The following is a 12456-nucleotide window of genomic DNA, read 5'->3' as shown; positions in this document are numbered from 1 at the left end:
AAGCTGAAACAAAGCCTGGCTGAGGCTCTAAAAGACAAATCCTATAGCTGTTCCATTGATAATGAATGGAGGACTGCATTGCGGGCACAGTGCCAGTACCAAGAGTGATTGTTCAGGCATACAGGCATATTTTCCTGGTAAATTTCTTTTAGCACTAGAATGAAATAAAGTTCAGTTTATTGCAAAGGCTCAAAAAAATATTCAATACAGCTGTTTCTTTCTAAAATATAATCTATCCCCCCCCCCCCCCCTCCTGGTTTGCTTCTAAGCAAATTGCAGCACACAATAAAAGCAATACAAAATATGTAATTGAAACATAATCAAACCCTTCACACACATATTATATGAGTGATTCACAGTGATTTTTCTATTTGTTTCCATCTTGCCTTTTCAGTGCAGGCATGTGGAATTATTCTAGTTCCTTGTGCACTTGTGGACACAGCAGTGACATAATAGATTTGAATAGCTGGCAGCCGTGAACAAAATTAATTAATTAGAAAACGACTTCATGCCACTGCATACCAGAAACAGCTAAAAACCATGTAACTACGCTCTAAGATTAATGTTGATGTCGTTAACGATTTGGTGCTGTTAGCAATCAGCTGCCCTCTGGCACACTGACTTCTCCTTCTTGGTTCAATCCACATTTCTCTCAAAATACGGAACCGTGCGTTCATCTTTTCTGAAATAATGACATCCTCAATTATCTGAATTAATGACATAATTTATCATAATTATACCTCATAATCATGAGAAAAGATGTCATTAATTCAGAAGAACCAGGCTGATTTTTTTTTTCCCGTGAATACAGTACGCTTCTGTTAGGATCATAGTACCTGAACATAAAAATCAATGTAGGTTGTCACTAAATCAATGCAGAGGTCTTTTAGGAAGTCGATATCTGCTTTAACATGTTGCCCCTTCTTTTTTCCCATAATGACTCTCCATATATTCTGATTTCAAATAGCATTACTCCACAGTAACTGAACTCAGTGCTGGATGGCTGACAGGTCTTGTGTGTCTCCAGCAGCACAGAGATCGTCGTCTCATGAAAGTCAATGGCAGTAAATACGGTGCCCCTGTCTGTGCTGGAGCCACAATTTACCCTCCGGCTGCAAACATAAACACAAGTCAGGTTGGAAACCCATGTTGTTAAAACCCATGCTCAGCTGGGAAAGATCAGTACAGTTGTGTCCTGTCCTTAATTATAGGTCAGTGGTCCGATTCTGTCGTATACAGAGTTCAGGATGGGACGGGACAGCTTAGAGTGATGATGAACCTTGGCAGTACCTTGGGTTGTGCAGCTTCCTAGACATGATATAACCGCAAAATCGGCGATTCTCTGTTATCTGTTGCTCCGGTAGAGACGATTGGAGAATTGAGTTTTTGTCTCTCTCCATTCTCTGCCATTGTATGGAGGAACAGGTCTGAAAATGACACTTCTAGCACATAAACGAACGCGAGCAAAGCAGATTCTGCATGCTGCTGAATTGTTTTTAAGTTGCTTTCTGTATGTTTATAAGCTTTCAGTTTGACCGGATTTCAGTGTTACACTGTTGTCCAGGAAGCTGAACAACCCAAGGTACTACCAAAGTTCACGTTAAGCGTCGGTGTAACAGTTGGGTGTAATCACTGAACTGAACAGTACAACAAGAGAGCTGTGCCTAAAGTTCATATCATTCTTGACAATAACCACATTTACATGGACAGCAATAATCCGATATTAGCCTGATTAAGACAATACTCTGTACAAGAAATTGCCATGTAAACAGCATTTTCTGATAAAGCATAATCGCATAAAGACATGTAGAGTGTTCTGATTTTAGTGGCATTATTGAAGGGCATTTTAGACTTGTATACACTTTAATCCAACTTTGACTCTATCGGAGCATTCAAGGCTTTTTGAGACACAAGCGGTGATCCAAATGCTTGACAACGCTCGCTCTGTCTTCCAGCGGTTACAAACTTGTTCACTGAGGGAAAAGATGACTGACACCCAAAAAAATAAGTCCCAACATTTTTGGGGGTGAGGCTGAGACTGTCACTATGCTCAGGTTTCTATTTGCACCTACAATAAAGTCGTAAACTGTCCGTGTGCTCCAGTGATTCTCCTTTGTCCTGTTAATCGGACTTTGCATGTAGCATGTAAACAGGAATATGAATGGAATAGTTCTATAAGCAACACATGTAAACAGCTTAATCAGAATATTGTCTTATTTAGAATTAGGCCAATAGTCAGATTATTTCTGTCCATGTAAACATAGTAAATGTGTGAAAACAACAACTATCACCTCCACTGGACGTTTTCATTCCTCAGAAAAAGTCCCCAAGTCCCCCCAAAGTCCCCGTTCATTTTGTCACAAATGCGTCATTGACTTATTTCTGAAATAGTTAGGTGATCCAAATGAGAAAATTGACTTTGCAGTTTATGTCCTGTCCTGACAAAACTAGTTTTAGTAGCCTACAGAAGAGGACTGAATTTAATAACATTGATAGGTATAATTTTACAACTAAACAGTCATGACCTTTGACCTTTAAAACACATAAAGTAGTTATTGCTGTTTTCCTTTGTAGGGCCGCATGTATTAGTATATCTAGGTGATACACTCGTTGCCAATTCTCCCATCTGCTCAGGAGGCTTCACCCAACAGGTAATGGGCATTGCGTTTATAACCTAATCTGTTCAACGGCTGTTTTAACAGCTGTTCTGGTAAAGTTCATGCAATTAATTATTTGTGAGAAATTATTTTCAGTAGGCCATTTGGCAAGGCACAATGCCAAAATATCCGGCCAAAATAAGTATAGTGACAAATTTAAAAGTGCAAGGGCAAAAAACAAAAACAAAACAGAAAGAAAGAAAGGAAGAAAAAAGAAATAAGGACTAAGGAGTAGGAGATGTTTTGACATTTAAGTTCAAAGTTGCAGTGAAATTTTGTACAAATTCCATTCCATCTGGCCTGTGTATAATTAAAACCAATAGAAGAAGACAGTTTTAACATGGGAATGGACTCACAGTCATATTTAATTCAGTCTACTCTGTCATATCATTTCCTTTCAAAATTTATTTGGAGAGGGATTTTTCTCAGAGTGACACAGTGACTTTCCTTCCCTGCTGCTCAACAACTTCACCAAACATTTATGCAACAAATGAGCTGTTTCAGAGATTTATTTAATTAAACTTCCCAGAAACAGCAGCAGATAGGTAAACAGTTTCTTTCTAGTGTGATGAAGCTTTGGAGTGAACCCAGTGGTTTTATACCTAATTCATCCTCTTAGCAGGGTTTCCCAGTAGGGATTACATTACACCTAATTTATTTACTGCATGTTTCTATTGTTACTCAGGTATTCTACTTTGTCTATGTGAGCAGAGTCCTGGTTGTGCTTTCTACTGTGTATTATGTCACTTAGTGTTCCACTTATAAAGCAGTAGAATCATTAAAGTACTTCTATTACTAGTGCTAGTAACTTCTACTACTACAATTACTAGTACTACTATTAATACTATTACTACCACTACTACTGCTGTTACTACTACTTCTGCTGCTACTACTACTACTGCTACTACTATTACTTCTACGGATTACTACGGAGTACTACGGATGCTACTACTGCTATTACTATTACTACTTCCACTACTACTACTACTGCTGCTACTACATCTACTACTACTACTACTACTAGTGCTACGGATTCTACTACTATGGATACTGCTACTTCTACTACTGCTGCTACTATTGCTACTGCCACTTCTACTGTACTACTACTACTGCTACTAGGCTACTACTACTACTACAACCAGGCCAAATGTGTATTATGTCTGCATATAGATGAGAGGCCTTGTATAAAGATCAGATGATGAAAACTCAATGAAGAGGCTAATTGTACTTTCTAGTACAGTTTGCATGGCTTGTGTAACTCGCTGGGATGGTATTGAAAAGGAATATTGAAAGCTTCTTTTCTGTGCTGCTGCACAATGACTACTTCAATAATTAATGGTTGTTATGGCTTCATCTCTCACTTTCCCCTTCTGTCACAGACCTCCCTTGACTTTCACATCAGACCACTAGAGGGCTCTGTGCTCTGCAGGGCATTATGGGAGAGCGACCACCAAGGTGCTGTAGCTTCTGTGTAACAGATAAAGCATATAGGTGTGCACTGGGATGGATGGGTGGGGGGTTTAGATTGAAACACCAAGATAACATTTCTGAAGGGGCAATGATAACACTGATCACCTGAGGAGATTTAAGATAAAAGCGGCTTATAACCAGTCTGAAGGGCAGCATTTCCACTATATGTTGGCTGGCATACATCTTTCCTCTCTTTAAGAGCTTAAATTGGTCAGCAGTGATCTTTCAAGGCCACATGAACGTTTCCCTCTCTATACAATCATAACACCTTTGCCTTCTCTTATCCAATCTGTGCAGATAAAAGAGTCTATAGCTCCTTCAGATAAAAAAAAACTGCCAAAATTGAGAGAGATGCCAGACTTTATTGAGAAGTGCTATTAGAGCCTGTAAACACAGTTGTAAACCTACATCTATTTATCTCATCTATTGTTCACACCATTAAATGTATGATTACTTTTTGCTGAATGTAAGCTATATTTTTAAAATAGCATGCCAAACTATCAGTAAAGAGATTTTTAAATTGCCTCTTCACTTTCAGTAGCCTTATGCAGATTCACCTGGAATTCATAAGAGCAAAAAGAGCATTGATTCTTATTGATGGAACAGATGGATGGAAACAAATTACTGAAATTACTATAATTCGACTGACATAATACAGGAATGTGAATACTGACTGAGTGCGTTCTTATATTGTGTGGAAACAATATAAGAACAAAACAAATATTTTCTTTTTCTCAGTAGCTGGAAAATGGAAATGAAACTATCTTGCTTGTGCATTTGACATTTCAAAGTTGTTTAATATCATATTGCATTTGTTTTTTTTGTCATGCACACACACACTGTAAAATATAAGAGCATGTACACATAAGCATGTTCGATAAATATGTATACACACAGTCTGGTCCTACCTCCCATCCACCCGCTACCCACATGTGACTGCGACTGATCTCCCCATCCTCTCCCTCCTATACTTCCTTCCCATTCCTATGTAAGCACAATGATTTTCCAACTGTTCCCTTTATAAGTCATGAACACCAATGAAAAACAAATTAAAGAAAATAAATAAATAAATAAATCACAAAACAATGAAATAAGAAGGAAATACATGAAAAATAATTGGTCATGCGTCTCTAACTTGGTAAGCATACAGTTTCATATATAAAGCATACACATTTCCCATACATCCCTCTCATCATCACACATATTTGTGTCAAACAAAGTTGTCTATAAGAAACATCGTGCCTTTTCGACTGCCTTAGATAGGGCCTCTACAGTTTGACTCGTTGCACCATGTGATCATGCAATTTACAATTCTATTGAAAGTACATCCAAGAATAAAAGATGCCAATGACATGTATTCAAAACATTTGGGGCTTTCCATCTCATAACTAACATTTTCTTTGCTTCTCTTAGTCCACAGAATAACATTCTTCTCTGATGACTATTTAAAGTGATGGAAGAGTCATTGTTTAACAATATGCATTATATATATATCATATTGCATTTCATTGTATACCTGTAATTGTTAGATTGGATTAATTTCAGTGAGAGATCACAAATGCAAGTATAATATATTTTCTCCATTGTATGTGTATGTACATGCCACTAGAACTCGCCAGAAATTACTTTTTCAAAGTAGATTTTCAAAAGTTTTTTCCCTGTGGGAGCATCATGCCCCCAAACCCCCTTATAGCATTTCTGGGGAACTGCCCTTTTAAAGATTATTTTCATGCCATTTCTGCTTTATTAGATATTTCACAGTGAAAAGAGCAGCAAAGGTTCCAGCCCAGAAATTGTCCTTTCACAGAGTTTCCTTTCACAGAGGTTGACTGGGATAATGGAGGTGAATTAATCTCCATTCATGTAATTCAGAACAGTTCATTCAATATATTTTGACGCATAAAAAACCAAAAACCAACCTCCTGGAAAACCAAGACTCTAATTTCTGAATTGTGTTTGCTTGAGTTTTTATAGCTTTAATTCATCACAGTGCAGAAAACGGTGGATTTTCCCTGGCAGGCCTACTTGGTTTCCATTTCCACTATCACACAGTTTAGTTCTGGCTAATGTGGACAATCCAAACTGAACATTACTTCCTTTTTGTATTTTAATTTTAGGCATTTAGCTGATGCTCTTATCACAGTAACAGTGACTTACAATGAGTGCAGCAGTAGACCTGCCACAGGTTATCTAACTATTACAATAAATGTCCAGTTCTATCCTTATATAAAGAGTCTTTTTCAATGAGATATTTGGGGAAGAAATGACACCTAATCACAAAGTTACTGCTAGATGAAATTAAAACAAGTTGTTGGGAGTGGTGAGTCTGGATCATGTATATTATAGATAGATAGATAGATAGATAGATAGATAGATAGATAGATAGATAGATAGATAGATAGATAGATAGACGATCTGATTTTGAACCCATTGTGCTATAGATCTGATCTTGTCTACAGCTAAGCAAGGAAAACAGAGGAAAAATACAATGTTTTACACACTGAGGAGTGATGAGGATAACAGTGCTGCCACCTAGTGTAAAAAATGTGAATGCATCTTGTAGTTCTAAGTAACTTACTGCATCCATGCACTACAAAATGACAACACTTTAACAGACTCTATTTTTGTCCCACATTTTTGAGACATGAAGGTTGAAATTCAAGTGAAATTGGAGAAAAAAAAATCACTTGAATTTCATCCTTCCTTCATATCTCAAAAATGTGTTTTTGTCAGCCAGGTTCAACCCAGTTTCAGCACTCCTCCTCCCTGCTGAAGTGTCTTTTAGCCAAAACACTGAATGCCACCTGCTTCAAGGTGCTGTTCTGTACCTCAGTATGAGGTGTGCAAGCAATAGATAATTTTCCTATGGGGATCAATGTAGTCTTACATTAGATTATTAGATTTCTTTTTGGATTTTACTGATAACCCCACAACCAAACAGTACCTCTATCCTTGATTTATCCCAGCAGCGCTCTCCATTCTTCTTTTATTCTACCAATTATTTTAGGTTGTTTGCTACAAATTATTTCATGAAAGCAAGTGTAACCGTTAGAGTTACTAGTATGGGTGGTGTTGGCAGACACACCCACTCCCTCAGAGCTTCACACCAGAGTGCTGCCAATCATCCAATTAGCAGGGGTGTGTGGTATAGATATATACCTCCCCAGGTAGAGGCACTACCAGAATGCTCTCCCCTTTTGCCCTGGGTGTTGTGCTCTGATGTTCCTCATTGAGAGAGAGGTTCCAGTACTGCTGTATTTGGCTTTCCACCATAGACCCGCCACAATAGGTTGCTGGGAGATCCATGGTTGATAGGAGACACAGCAAATGTGTTTGTGTCCACTAAGGACGTCTGCCACTGCTGCTTTGCTTTGTTGGTTGTTTGTTTTTTTTATCAATTGTCTTAAATATTCATGCCTGTAAAGCGTGGTGATCACAACGTTTCGGAGTGATCCCACGGCTCTGATTTCCTATCTGCTAACAGTTGTAAGTGTTTGCTTTTTCTAGTGAGTGGTTGCGGCTGTACTCGCTGTGGGGTGGTGTTAAGTATAGCGGCTCCCTCCTTATTGCATGCTTTCCTGTATGTGTGGTGTTTCCTACACGAGTGGTGTTAGCCAGAGTGCCATTTAATGCCCGTGCAAACCCCCCTCCACTGCAGTCGGCCTGCAGCCCTCCATTTGCCCAGTTGGATTGTAAACTGTTTGGTAACCGTGGAAGTTATTTTAAGCATAATTGTTTTAAGAGAACTAGTATATTAAATTGTGTGCTGCTACTTTTAATTGTGGTTGATGGATGAAAATAAATTGTTTTATTGTAAAACACACGTCTCTGTCTCAATTCTGCAGAATTAACCTGTATATGGAAACCCTCTTTTGTTGGTTACAAGTTCAACCAGCTAGTTCTGTGTGTGCAAGTCCCAAGGTGGCGTAGTCTATCTGGTCTATAGCTAAGATCTAGGTGAGCCGGTCACACAAGCATCAGTTTTTTTTTTCAAATAGTGGACATCTCATTTTGTAAACTCTATTTTGTCTGTACATATATCTGGTTTTCTCTCTGTCTAGTGGCTTTGAGAAGGCAAGGCAAGTTTATCAGCACATTTTGTACACAAAGGCAATTCAAAGTGCTTTACACAAGGTATAAAGACATTAGATAGGAAATACAGGATAAGATGAATAAAAAAGCAAATAAAAAGAGATTAAGTTTATCAGAAGAGAGAATAGATAAAGAATTAAAATGCATAGAGAGAATAAAGCTCAAGTTGCATAAGCAGTGCAGAATAAAAAAGCCTAATCTTTTGAGCCTAGTTTTAAAAGTGGGCAAAGTTGGAGCTTCTGAGATCTTCTGGGAGTCTGTTCCAGCTCTGTGTAGCAGAATAACTAAACGCTGCCTCACCAGGCTTAGTTTTAACTGTGGGAATGGTTAGTAGACCGGACCCAGATGACCTAAGTCTACAGGATTCGGTAAGAGCAAGTCAGAGATGTATTTTGATCCTAAACCACTGAGCGATTTGTAGAAGACCAACTGTACTTTAAAGTCAATTCTTTGACAAACTGGAAGCCGGTGCAGAGAGCTGAGAACATCTCGTGTAATGTGTTCAGCTTTAGTTCGAACTCTAGCAGCAACGTTCTGAATAAAATGAATAATCTGAGGGGTTTTTTTTGGGTAGACCTGAAAAAAGACTATCACAGAAGTCACAGAAGTGATTTACAACCTTTTTCAGTGATTTACAACCTTTTTCATATCAAGGACCCCTAATTTAGTCCACATTAGAGCCACGGACCCCCATTCGATGAGATTTGGACTCTCAAACCCAAATCTGAGAATATTTTGATTGTTAGATATGATTTTGTCCAGAATGCCATGACTATCTGTATTGTAGGTAGAGAGATAACAGGGAAACTATGATCAAAATATTAATTTTTCTACATTCTCTTATTGTGTTAACTTCTTGTAAATGAAATAATGCTGAAGTTTAACATTTCATCCATTTGCTGGGGACCCCCTGGTGGTCCCCAGACCCCATGTTGAGAACCACTGATCTAACCTACTAGCGATAAAGGCGTGGATGAGCTTGTCTAAGTCTTGTTTGGGCATGAATCCTCAAACTGTTGCTATATTTTTAAGATGATAATAGAAGAGTCCTAACATCCAAGAATACGTCAACATTCATACAAATGCTCTCACTCAGAAAAGAGACAGAGACTTAATTCCTTTTTTTTTTGTTCTTGTTTTTAATTCTTTGAAGTCCTTGTTGTTTTTACATCACCATCCATGGGATTTGACACTTTCCATAGTGAGCAAGCATCCCGGAAACCCCACAGCCACCAAGACAAATACCATCACACAGTTTCACTTTCACAATGGGAAAGGCTTACAGAGGGGACAATGGGTTCAGGGGCAAAGGTGTTCAACAGCATTAGCAACCTCAGAACTGAAGCTCCTCTCAGTCCGCAGCACTTTGCGTACATATCACACACTAGCATGGCATAGAAAAAGCGTCCAAGCTGACAGAGCAAAAAGGAGTATGTACTGTATGTGTGTGTGTGTTAGTGTGTGTGTGTAAATGGAGGAGACATGGGACACGGCTATGATGCCAGTATTGACAGCTGGTTTATAATATCCAAGTCAATTCTTTAGGCATGGTTGCTTCATCACAACAACGGCTTTGTGATCTGTGTGTGTGTGTGTGTGTGTGTGTGAGTGTGTGTGTGTAATTACTGTCATAGGAAGGTTTCTGGATCCCACACAACTCACCGAAGGATTATATAGAAATGGTGCAACACCGTCACAGAGTAATTATTAAAAGTGTGTGTGTGTGTACATGTGTGAGTGTGTGTGCGTGCGCGTGTGTGTGTGTACAACGTTGTTCTAATAGCACCAGGTCAGGAGGGGTTGCTAATGGCAACTTCCAATCTGACAAGCGTTGCCATGACAAACAAAAAAGCAGAGCCCAGGGTGAGTGGAGGGGCCTGTCGTCACGGCAACGCCCAGAAAAAATGGAAGAGCCAGGGAGAGAAACAGACGGAGAGAAAGACAGATAGAGGAGGAATAGAAAAGGAAGGAGTGACGTGGAAAATACAAGATGCATACTTTTAGTCTCAGGAGAGAGCTCTCCTTGCTGCCAAATCATATTTGTGCTTGAGGAGCCCCCCCCCCCCCCCCAAACCCCCCTCCTCCCCCCTCCTCACCACCTCCCTTCCTGCCTAAAGTTAAGCGTGTATAAAGTTCTGGCTAATAGGAACAGAGAGACGAATCTTTTCAAACCTGCGTCTCTAAACCTCCGTCTGAGAGATATGCATTCCAACATCAAGCAAGCAAATGGGAGACTCATGCGGAAGAGATGCTAATACACTGGCAAGGGGTTTTTTCCTTAGCGGACAACTTGCTTTTCAAAGAGGCTAGTATCGTTTAACTGCTAAAGTATACTCAAGATGATGATAACCCAGAATATTTCAAGGGGAAACTTACGTAAAAGTGAAGAGGCAAAGGTAGACCAAAGTGAGTCTGTAGTTAGATGTAGAAAGGTCCTGCCCAGTCCTGACTCGAGGAACCTTGAAACTTGCTGTGTGATGTGAACATTACTGTGAAGATCAAGTTTCCATTTCCCATCCCTATCTTCGTCTCATCTCTGAGTGCTTAAGAGACGTGTGTGTGTTCGTTCCCCTGCTTTGGATTCCTTAAATACATATACCATTAGTAACACCGGCAGACTTTGCCTTCTATAGGCTTCCAATGAGAACAGAGCGAAGCCTGGAAAACTGAGGATTGAAACCACAAGCACAGAGCTGGAAGGACACTCAGACACTACTTGTTCCGTGTGTGTGTGTGTGCATGTGTGTGTGTGTGTGTGTGTGCATGTGTGTGTGAGTGAGTGTGCATGTGTGTCAGACCTGGCTATGTGCATGTCAGGGTGAGTGTGTTGCTCCGTGTTGAGTCATGGGGAGAAAAAAGGCAAAAGACTGCAGGAGAACGGTGACTGGTGGCCAAGATCTCGTCGACATAAGAGCGAAGAAAGAAAAACAGTTGGAGGTCTGCTTGGCTTAATGAAAACCAGATCATGCAAAAAAAAAAAAAAAAACGGGAACGGGAGCGGTACGACCGTTCGCTCGCCATGTCTGCGACAGGAAGAGTGCTGTACAAGAACCTGCTGTGTGTGTCCCATCCCTCACACATCAACACTGCACACTAGTCAGAAGTACATTAGCTCATGTCTACTTTCAAGCGTAAATCAATAGTGCTCAGCCCTTAGGCACCTAGTTACATAATGACACTAAAAAGCAGTTTGACAACAGTTAAAAACTCTAAAACATTAGAACATTTCAAGATATCAAGCATTTTTCGTCTTTACAGGGGCACTACCAGTAAGAATAGGCCCTACGAAAGCGCAAAATCTGGCACCTTTGAATCGGTTAATCCTGGCTATTTTACATCTTTTATCTTACATCCTTCACTTACCTCAATAAGAATAATAAAAAAAAAAAAAAAAATCAAACTATCAGTACAACTTCTGTGGGTTCAGGCACATAAAGAGTAGAAAGGAAAGAGGGATTTTTGATGAGTATAAAAGAGTCACCTTGGAGAGAAGATAAACATTCACTACTCTATGTGTAAATGCACTGGTTGGTGATGGACGGAAATGCGGCATTCTGGGGCAGCGGAGGCAGAAGCTGCAAACGGCTGTCAATCAGAAGTATGGATCTTTAAGGATCCGCAGGAATGCAAACAAAAAACGGAGAGTATAGCTGCTTAAGTGGATGGCACCTTCCCGACACTAAAAATGTGGCTTGTGACGTCTCTAAAAGGACGACGTTAAGGTGGGGGTAAGGCAAAGGAGAGGTTGTGTTTGACGTGACAGCGAGTACAATTCTACCTCTCTCTCTCTCTCTCTCTCTCTCTCTCTCTCTCTCTCTCTTCCTCCCCAAATCGTTTTCTTCTAGTCGCCCTTTCTCCCGCTTAGCGATGGCCGAGCCCCTCGGAGATGTGTCACAGAGCTCTCTTTAGTACCTGCCAAGGCTCCCTCCGCTCTCCAGGACATTCCCGCCAACTCACAAGCTCTTACGGCAGCTGCCAAATACGGAGTACGGTTTTTCACTTATGTACCTTAGCGAAGCCACGGGTGGGATAACATGAGATGAGTGCCAGCGCAGGAGAGTCTGACCCTGGGCTTAAATATAGCTCGGCGTGAACGGTTGCTTGCTGCGTTCTTTTAATTCTCCAAATCTCAAGGCCTTCCTCGTGGCGACTAATCGATGCTGTATTGATCGTAGCAGTGTGTGACAGATGGCGATACACCGGAAAGCGAAGCTATTGGAAATACAACATAATATAA

This window comes from Centroberyx affinis, unplaced genomic scaffold, assembly GCF_046629955.1.
Source record: "Centroberyx affinis isolate AG114_WGS23_722 - 3 ecotype Tasmania unplaced genomic scaffold, CSIRO-AGI_Caff_v1 ptg002586l_1, whole genome shotgun sequence".
In the NCBI taxonomy this organism is placed as follows: domain Eukaryota; kingdom Metazoa; phylum Chordata; class Actinopteri; order Beryciformes; family Berycidae; genus Centroberyx; species Centroberyx affinis.
This window is presented reverse-complemented; position numbering follows the sequence as displayed.